Source organism: Mytilus galloprovincialis, chromosome 6, assembly GCF_965363235.1.
Source record: "Mytilus galloprovincialis chromosome 6, xbMytGall1.hap1.1, whole genome shotgun sequence".
Taxonomy (NCBI): Eukaryota; Metazoa; Mollusca; class Bivalvia; order Mytilida; family Mytilidae; genus Mytilus; species Mytilus galloprovincialis.
Genome location: NC_134843.1, coordinates 14,584,637 through 14,594,592, shown reverse-complemented (window position 1 = coordinate 14,594,592; position 9,956 = coordinate 14,584,637). Strand labels below are relative to the sequence as shown.

Below are 9,956 nucleotides of genomic sequence, written 5' to 3'. Positions count from 1 at the left end.
AAACAAAAAACAGCACACATGACACAACATAGAAAACTAAAGAATAAACAACACAACCCCCCCCCCCCCCCCCAAAAAAAAAAACTAGGGGTGATCTCAGCTGCTCCGGAAGGGTAAGCAGATCCTGCTCCACATGTGGCACCCGTCGTGTTGCTTAGGTAGCAATACACAGTTAGGAGCAGTTTAGTTTCGCATTTTGGCCCCTGTGGATTTTTCAAATAGGAAAGTTATTGTGTAATAAAATTCATTTTTAGACAGCTGAGTGCTAATTTAGCCTTCAAAAATGGTTTATAAGAGCATCAAGATTATTTTTTACATGTTTTATGGACTGTTTTCTGTTTGACAATCCGTATTTTCATAGCTAGACCGGCCATCGGTCCAGAAATTAATGTAATGTTTACAAACACTCTTTTTTCTACACGAAGTTTTTGACGCAATTTTACAAAAAAATGAGACGAAAGACATATGATTTTCATTGGATTTGCTGAATGATATATGTACACAGTTTCAGAAAAGGTATTACTTCAAGCGATTGAAATTCTACTTTTAGCCAAATTTTGGGGAAATATGTGACATCTTTTCCCCCCTTTTTGCAATATTTTATAACAAATAAATGCAGATTGTTGCCATGGATACACCTAAAATAAATTATATTTTACCATTTTATATACTGGATATAAAATCTATAGAAGATTCTGATTACATACATATGCCCATACATGACACAAACAGTAAGCTTGATATTGCAAGAAAGCAATGAAAAGGGGATGGTAAAATTTATAATGGCAAATTTTAATATTTTTTCCTAACTGTTTATTGCTACCTTATGTGATAACAAATCCGGTAAATAGTCTTATTCGGTAGGTCACATTCATGAAAGGGAAGGGGATTGTAGTTACGACGTAAGGAACATATCCGATATCATTTGTGAAACGGTTATTCCATAACGGTCAACCAACTCGTGATGGCGTCCGTAAAATTTACGAAGAGATGATTTCAACTGCACCATTTGGAACTCTTGGTTTAATAGCTTCCTTGTAAGCAGCAACCCTCTATCAAGAAAATCATGATAGGAAATGCAAGCACGGGAATTTCGTATCAATTGGGAGATATAAACCCCGTATGCAGGTGCTGCTGGAATTTTGCTACTTAGAAATGGAAAGTTCACAATTGGAAGGCTGAAATCATCTCTTTTGTCGTTAAGTTTTGTTTTCAACCGACCCTCATTGTCAATTTTTAGATGTAAGTCAAGATATGAGGACGACCTAACTGTATCTGTGGTATCCTTTATCTCTAGCTCGATGGGATAGATGCGTTCCACATAGTCACCAAATTTTGAATTATTTAGTGAAAGAACATCATCTCTATAGCGGAAAGTAGAGTTAAAGGATATTGCTAACTTCTTATCTTTCTTCCTAAGAAGTTCCTGTATGAAGTCCGCCTCATTATAATAAAGAAACAAGTCGAAAAGTAGAAGGGCACAGTTTGTTCCCATTGGAACGCCGACAGTCTGTTGAAAAACACGTCCTCCGAACGTAACAAGTATGTTGTTAATCAAGAAATCAAGCATCTATATAACCCTTCCGGAGCATCTGAGAACATCCCGAGTTTTGGGTTTGATTCGTGTTGTTTAGTCTTTATTTTTCAATATTATGCTTTGTGTACTATTGTTTGTCTTTTTCTTATTTAGCAATGGCGTTGTCAGTTCATTTTCGATTTATGAGTTTGAATGTCTCTCTGATATCTTTCGCCCTCTTTTATATTTGCCATCGTATGTTAAACACCAATCCATCCATCCATTCTTTAATGGAGTCTGGATTTCGTATACATGCACACATGTAACATCTAATGCAATTTTTTTTGGGGGGGGGGGGGGGGAGTTTATAATGGGGAAAATTTTATCCTGCTGTTTGTCGTAGGTCCTTGTTTACAGTTCTACATATATGCCATTTGTAGCAAGAGATCAAGATATGATACAGACCTTAAATGTTGGTTGTTTTTGTATTGTCATATTCAGAACCAGTTAGATATAATTTTAATGAGATATCAATCTACCGAAGTAGAAAATATATTGTCGATCAAATAGTGAGTCAAGCATTAATTTAAACGTATTATTTAGAAGAATTGTAAAAAATGAGAAAACACTCTCTACTAATGATTATTTGGAATTTTGAGGAGAAAAAAATGTTAAATAAAATTTGGATAATCCATTTTGAAGTTATTGTCCCTAAAGTTAATTTTAAGCAAATTTCTAAAAGCTGTACTAGATATGTTCTATGCCAGGGGCCTGTTTTTCAGTGGTTGTCGTTTGAATCTGTGGTTCATAGATGTTTCATGTTTTTTTTTCTTTTCTTATAATAGATTAGACCGTTGGGTTTCTTGATTTCACTGTTTTACACGAGTCATTTTGGGCCCTTTATAGCTTGCTGTTCGGCCTGTGTGAACCACGACTCCGTGTTGAAAGCCATACTTTGGTTGAATTGGCTTGAATGGAGAGCTGTCTCATTGGCACTACTAACACATCTCCTTGTATAGCATATTACAAATACGAAGAACATTACGTATTGCAATAAAGTATAATTAAAATCAAAATGGCATATGTTTACCAGGTGAGCGATTCAAGCTCTTGAAATACTCTGTTTTTGTCGAGCCTTCGACTTCAGTCGAAAAAGCGAGACTAAGCGATCCTACATTCCGTCGTCGTCGGCGTCGTCGGCGTCATCCACAAATATTCACTCTGTGGTTAAAGTTTTTGAAATTTTAATAAATTTCTTAAACTATACTGAATTTCTACCAAACTTGGACAGAAGCTTGTTTATGATCATAAGAAAGTATCCAAAAGTAAATTTTGTAAAAATAAAATTCCATTTTTTCTGTATTTTGCTTATAAATGGACTTAGTTTTTCTGCGAGGAAACATTACATTCACTCTGTGGTTAAAGTTTTTAAAATTTTAATAACTTTCATAAACTATCCTTGATTTGTACCAAACTTGGACAGAAGCTTGTTTATGATCATAAGATAGTATCAAAAAGAAAATTTTGTAAAAATAAATTTCCACTTTTCCGTATTTTACTTACATTCAAGCCTCCGGGTGCGGGAATTTCTCGCTACATTGAAGACCTGTTGGTGACCTTCTGCTGTTGTTTTTTTATTTGGTCGGGTTGTTGTCTGTTTGACACATTCCCCATTTCCATTCTCAATTTTATTAGTTTTTTAGAGACAAAACATTCACTCTGTGGTTTAAGCTTTTAAAATTTTTATAATGTTCTTATTATAAACTATCCTGGCTTTCTACCAAACTTAGACAAAAGCTTGTTTCTGATCATAAGATATTATTCAGAAGTAAATTTGTTAAAAAAAAAAATCACTTTTTCCGTATTTTACTTATAAATGGACTTAGTTTTTCTTCCAGTTAACATTACATACAGTCTGCAGTTTTATTAGATTCATAAACTATCCTTGATTTTTTTACCAAACTTGGAAGCTTCTTTCAATCAAAAGACAGTATCGAGAGGGAAATTTTTATTGATGTTTTTCCTCATTTTTGTTGAGTCTGCGATTAACAGAAAAAGTAGGCGAGACACTGGGTTCCGTGGAACCCTTACGAATTTTTAATGTTATGATCTGGCAGACCTTCTAATTTCGCATGAGGAATTACCATACTAGAGTATTGTAGAGTATGGAAAAATGGTATTGATAAAATTGGTTATATATTTCAATCTATGTTTAGTATTTAATTGAGTTGAGGTTATTTCTTTATCAGAAAAATAAAAAAAAAAACAAACTGTTAACCTCATAGGGTGGGTATCGGTAACTTACTTTGGCGGCTCAGACTTAATGTTCTATGAAAAATGGAAAAGCTCACAATGCTGGGCAACATTTGAAGTATAATAAGAACGATTTTAACTTTTGTAAAAATTTCATGTATATATATAACCGTTATTTAAATCGCCTTTTCTCCAAACTCCACCCTAAGATATTTCTTAAAACACTATGTTTACAAGTATTTATCCCAGCATACAACTCATGATATTATATTTTTATTACACACTAGAGCAATATTTCCTTTCATATGATCAATATATAGGATTTAAATTCTGTTATCACGGTAAGTTTGCTACCAAAGTGCGTATGGAATTTAATACAAAATTAGAAAAATATCGTACACATCTTGTATATTTATACGACCGGGAGATAACACAGGGTTTCGTTAGGTATGATAATGAAACTAAGCATACACTTTAAATCTCTTCCTGTTTGTGACATTCTAAATGAAGCGTGTTTTGTATTTGTACACCTTTGTGCTCCTTATTTGTTTGAAGGGTAAGTCAGATATCAAGCATGTGCTTTGTAGTTGAAGACTAAACAATTATATAATATATACACCCAACAATGATCAACAATGTTAGATCTGTAAATTTGCTTCCGCAAATTTTATGTTCTTCCCTCACCTGGATTCGAACCCATGCTACTGGGGTATCGTGACACCAAATCGCCTGCATTGTAGCCGTCCCGTTAGACATATTATATATACAACTCGTCTAAACATCAACCCAACAATGTTAAACCTGTAAATTTGCTTTCGCAAATTTTTTGTTCTTCCCTCGCCGGGATTCGAACCCATGCTACTGAGATATCGTGACACCAAATCGCCTGCACTGTAGCCGTCCCGCTAGACCACACGACCACCTGGTTATACATCAATTAGACATCAAACCAACTGCAAAAGTAACACAGATTAGCGTTTCTTGACTTGAGAACCACAAGCACTTGTCTCAGATTCCCCCTCCCCCTATATACCTTATATAACATTTAGGTATATAGGATTTTTTCTGAGAAAAGTGCCTGTATTGAAACGGCTCATTCATTGGTGACTTGGTACAGCAATTATTTATCAATTATCCTCCGCCCTATTGTATTGTGCTGTTTTTGTTTTTATGCACCACATGGGAATTCTGTTCTCCGTACTGTAACATGTGTAATGTCGCTCGTTTGTTCGCCTCGTATCAGGCTAATTAAAGCTGTGGTTTAAAGTAATTTATCATGCAGTTGTCTTTATATCAACTAGAACTGTAGTACAAATGTTCATTAAGATGTGAACTTTTAAAGTTATATATACCAAATTAAGGCCCATATTTCACATAACATAGAATTATGCGTAGCGAGCATGGTTTTCTATGGCCACATTATGTTTAAAATTATACCTCGAAGTTGCGGTTAATTAGTGGTTTATAGTTAGACTACCCGTCCATTTAATGACATTATGCATATGGCGAGAGAAAAAAATACTACACATGAAAAAAGGGAGGGGCCCTCCGATTTTGTATTCTTTAATTTATTAGGCATTTGTATTTTTTATTTATGAATGTTACCCATTATTCTCTAATCTTTCTATATTTTCGGTAGTATTGGCCAATTATTTTGTATTTTTTATATATTTTCGGTAGTATTGGCCCATTATTCTCTACTGTGTAAACCATATATCCAGGCCCTCACATGCGAGAATACCGAAAATTTTATTCAAAAAAAGATTTATTTATTGAATGAAATATGACAATTAAAATAAATATTATTCGTATACACAGGGGTAGAATGCTTAACAAATCTCCAGATTAGTACTGTTGGTCATGCTGTTCTTGGACTTAGTGATTTGGAATTACGATGTTCATACAACCCAGAGACCGGGGATGATATATATTCTATCGACATATCAGCTGAATTGAACGGTCAATATAGAACAATAGTCGTATTTTATCCAGAAAATAGAAGAAAAGATGGCACACTTCGAATGGACGGGAACTACCTAAATGGAAGAGTTACGATGAATAATCCCAATCAATCTTCTAATGTTGCTGTACTGATATTCAATCAAACTGAATGTATAGATGAAACCATGTACAAATGTAGAGTGACGTATGACAGTAATATTGGTACACAGATTCAAAAATCAAACGCAACAGCCATATACGTGGAAGGTACGAAATCAAATTGAATTCTAATGATTAAGTTAAAAACAATGTAATATAGTACACAGATCCAAGAATCAAACGCAACAGCCATATACGTGGAAGGTACGAAATCAAATTGAATTCTAATGATTAAGTTAAAAACAATGTAATATAGTACAGACCACGAATTATCATACAAATGATTTATGTATTTTACTTATTCTCGATAAGGAGATACTATTTTATGTTTGGGGGGGGGGGGGCTATGATGGTATTCGAAAAGGGCAGGACAGGAGATTTGAGTTAACAAAAGTCAGGACGAGACACATTGCAAAACAATAAATAAAAAAGCCGGACTGAGAGTACAGCGAAAAAAGATGCAGGACACAATTTTTCATCCTAGCACCCCTAAAATGAAATCGTAGTTCCATTAGGAAATCTAGTATTAATTTAAGACTGCAGATTCATTTAAGGTAATAAGCAATTAAAGCATAGATTTCGATTGATTGTTATAATATTCTTTCTTATTTAAAGGTAGTCCAACTTTCCCAGACAGTGTACCAAGCTATATACCCTCGGCTGGGATAGAAGAAGGAATGTCAGTTGTCTTCACGTGCACTGGAAATGTTGGAAAACCAATGGGTAAATTTAGATGGATTGTATATAGACGTAACGCCAATGATATGACAATCCAAGAATCGCTGTATGACAACGTGACTACAACAGGACTTGAAATGCCAGGAACCTGCACATTTAACGGTACCAGTCAGCTCACACTTCAGGTGGAAAGTCTGGACAACAACGCAGTAGTGAGATGTCAAGTGGTTTATCAAGATGTGCCACAGGGAAATTTATATAAACAAACGAACATGATAAATGTTTATTGTAAGATTTTCCTCTTAATTTAAAATGCTGTTCTAATGGCATTATCTATTTAGTGTGACAGTGTTTGAGGAAAAATAGCAATTATCATAGTACTATATATTATATAATACATAATTGTTTGAAATATTGTGGGGGGTGGGAGTGTAGTGTAGAGTCGACAAAAGTCTTAACAACCAATCAAATTGAAAGGACTAATATTTTATCTTAAACATCCATCTTGTTTAATACACTTCAAAAATAAGAAAATCCATGATTTTCACATCTTTTATAGCAAAACTAATCTATGACAGATATTCTTTATTTATAGTCAGGGACCGAGACAAAAGGATATAAAAAACACTAGTTGTATAACATTAACTATAAGCCGACATCGTACGTATCATTATATTCTATGTTAAACTATGTTGAGCACATGGCCTTTAATGCTGAAGTAATTCAGTGGTTGTCGTTTGTTGCTGTGTTACATATTTGTGTTTTGTTCATTTTTATTTGTACTGTGACATTAATTAGAGCGTTAGTTTTCTCGTTTGAACTGTTTTCCTCCGTTTTCCTTGGTCATTTCAGGGCTTTTTATTGCCGACTATGCGTAATGGCTTTACTCATTGTTGAAGGATTTACGGTGACATATATTTGTAAATTTCTGAGTCATTTTAGGGAATTATGACAACTTAGTCTCATTGATAATCATACCACATCTTCTTTTTTTATATTTACCCACCATCATCTCCGTAATCAGAAACAGTCCCAACATTAAGGATGATAATCGATTGATAATGCATTGTCGGACGCGCAACAAAACTATCAATTTCCATTGTAAACCAAACATAATTTACTTTTTTTATTTTGACAAGATTTGAAAACCACAACTTTTGATTGGACTGATGATCAAACTGTTACCAAAAAGCGAATTGTACTGAAAATAGTCAAATTAATACCAAACAAAGAAGTAAATGATAACAAATCCTCAAAATAAGTTTATCAGTTCAACTTTTTTTTTAAGGAAAATCATTTTTGTCGTTGTTGTCGTTTTTATTAGTCATCATAAATAAAATTATACCAGTAGCAGTACTCTAGCTGTCAATAGGTCGCTACATACATCTACCTCGTAATTAATTAACATTAAATTTTTATATATATTACACACAGACAGCGTGAGAAATGTTACAGTAACAAAGTCACATTACAATTTCGGCCCAGGACAAACAACTTTGACTTGTACATCAGATGGTAACCCAGCTGTTAGAAATGAAGACTATAACTGGTACAAAATGTCCCAGCAATACACAGTCATAGGAACTGGATCCCAGCTCATTACAAATGCTACTGTTGGGGAATCAGACGTCTATATTTGTGTGGCACAAAACAGTTACAATGGGAAAACGTTTAGCTCAAATAGCTCGATACAGATTAAAATAGGTAAGATATTAAACTCATGAACAACAACAAATGAGAAACTTCACAAATCAGCATGTACTAACACATTTTGTAATACAAAACTGACGTATATTTGTTTAATCACCATGCTAGATCGTTTATGTTTTTAGAAAGTACAATAGATAAAGATGGCAATTAAAGAGTGTGGCAATTGCAGAAATACACATTGAACACAACTCTCAATTTCAATAATACTTTACTAGTACTGTCACTCAAACATACTAAGAGACAAAATGACGTTAATATTAGCAACCATGGGACACCACGAGGCATTCAAAATGGTCAAAACCCAATTTAATCAAATAACCTATAAAAGTTCGGGGTTTATAGCTTTTTATGAGGTACGGGTTTATTTCAATGTTGATCGACGGACGGTGACCAATAGTTGTTAACTTTTATGACATTTAGTCTCTGGTGTAGAATTGTCTCATCGGCAATCATACCATATCTTTAATAAATTAATATATACAGACACCAAGACAAAAAGTAAAACAATTCAAACGAGAAAATCAACGACCAAGTAATTAATTCACAAAAGAATAAACGAAAAGAAAATACAAATACGATTAACAACGATAAACTGAGCAAACTTCAGATTCCAACTCCTGACACGCACTAACAAATACATGTACATAAAACATGTAAAATACAATAAACTGACGGAACTTCAGATTCCAAATCCTGACACACACTTACAAATACATAAAATTACAATAAACTGACTGAAATTAAGACTCCAATTCCTGACACACTAATAAATACATAAAATTACAATAAACTGACTGAAATTCAGACTCCAACTCCTGACACATATTAAAAAATTTATAAAATTACAAATATACATACATTTTTTAAACAAATTGGATGAATGTGCTAATTGCACATACAAATGTACTAGTATACCTATAAAAAAGAAGATGTTGGTATGATTGCCAAATGAGACAACTCTCCACAAGAGACAAAATGACACAGACTAAATTCATAAATATAGGTCACCGTACAGCCTTCAACAATGAGCAAAGCCCATACCGCATAGTCAACTAAAAAAGAACCCGAAATGACAACTGTAAAACAATTTATACGCGAAAACCAATTGTATTGTGACTGAATATCTTGTAACATGTTAATAATATAATAAAGACAAATTAAAAATGAAAACGTATCCGTCAATATGTAGTAAAATTGTTAATATGTTATTTCCATTCATTCATTCGTTGAACTCATAAACTCATTAATTCATTTATTCATATGTTGTGTATAATTGTGATATTGATTAACTTGGTTCAATTGCTATATACCAAATTTATACTGTCGAGTTTATTCATTTACTTTCTTGAGTATCAATTTTCGTGGATTGATGAAAACTTGCATTTTCGTGGATATTTGCTTTCGTGGTTTTGCCAATCTGTGTACACAATGCATATTGAAAATATGTTATTCGTTGATCATTTGAATTCGTGGTTCACTTGTACCCACGTAACCTTCGAAAATTGGATCCAACGAATAATAATGAGAATTCAGATACGGTTGTTAACGTCTAAATGAGAGGATCCAAATGTGTAAAACAGTTACATTAGACAGAACGCGGACATGATTTTTAGAAACGAAAAGACTAGCGATAACGTACTAAACATAGAATACAGAGTAAAGGTAGATATTGTGTGTACTGGTAAGTATTATATTTTAT

The 9,956-nt window shown here is 33.5% G+C and overlaps 1 long non-coding RNA gene across 1 annotated transcript; it reads left to right on the top strand.

Annotated features, from left to right (window-relative positions):
- Positions 1-4,210: 4,210 nt before the first annotated feature.
- On the top strand, positions 4,211-8,341 carry LOC143079010 (uncharacterized). The gene is made up of 4 exons (XR_012979324.1): positions 4,211-4,325; positions 5,588-5,977; positions 6,485-6,835; positions 7,982-8,341. It is a non-coding gene; the product is annotated as an uncharacterized LOC143079010 (long non-coding RNA).
- The last annotated feature ends 1,615 nt before the right edge of the window (positions 8,342-9,956 follow it).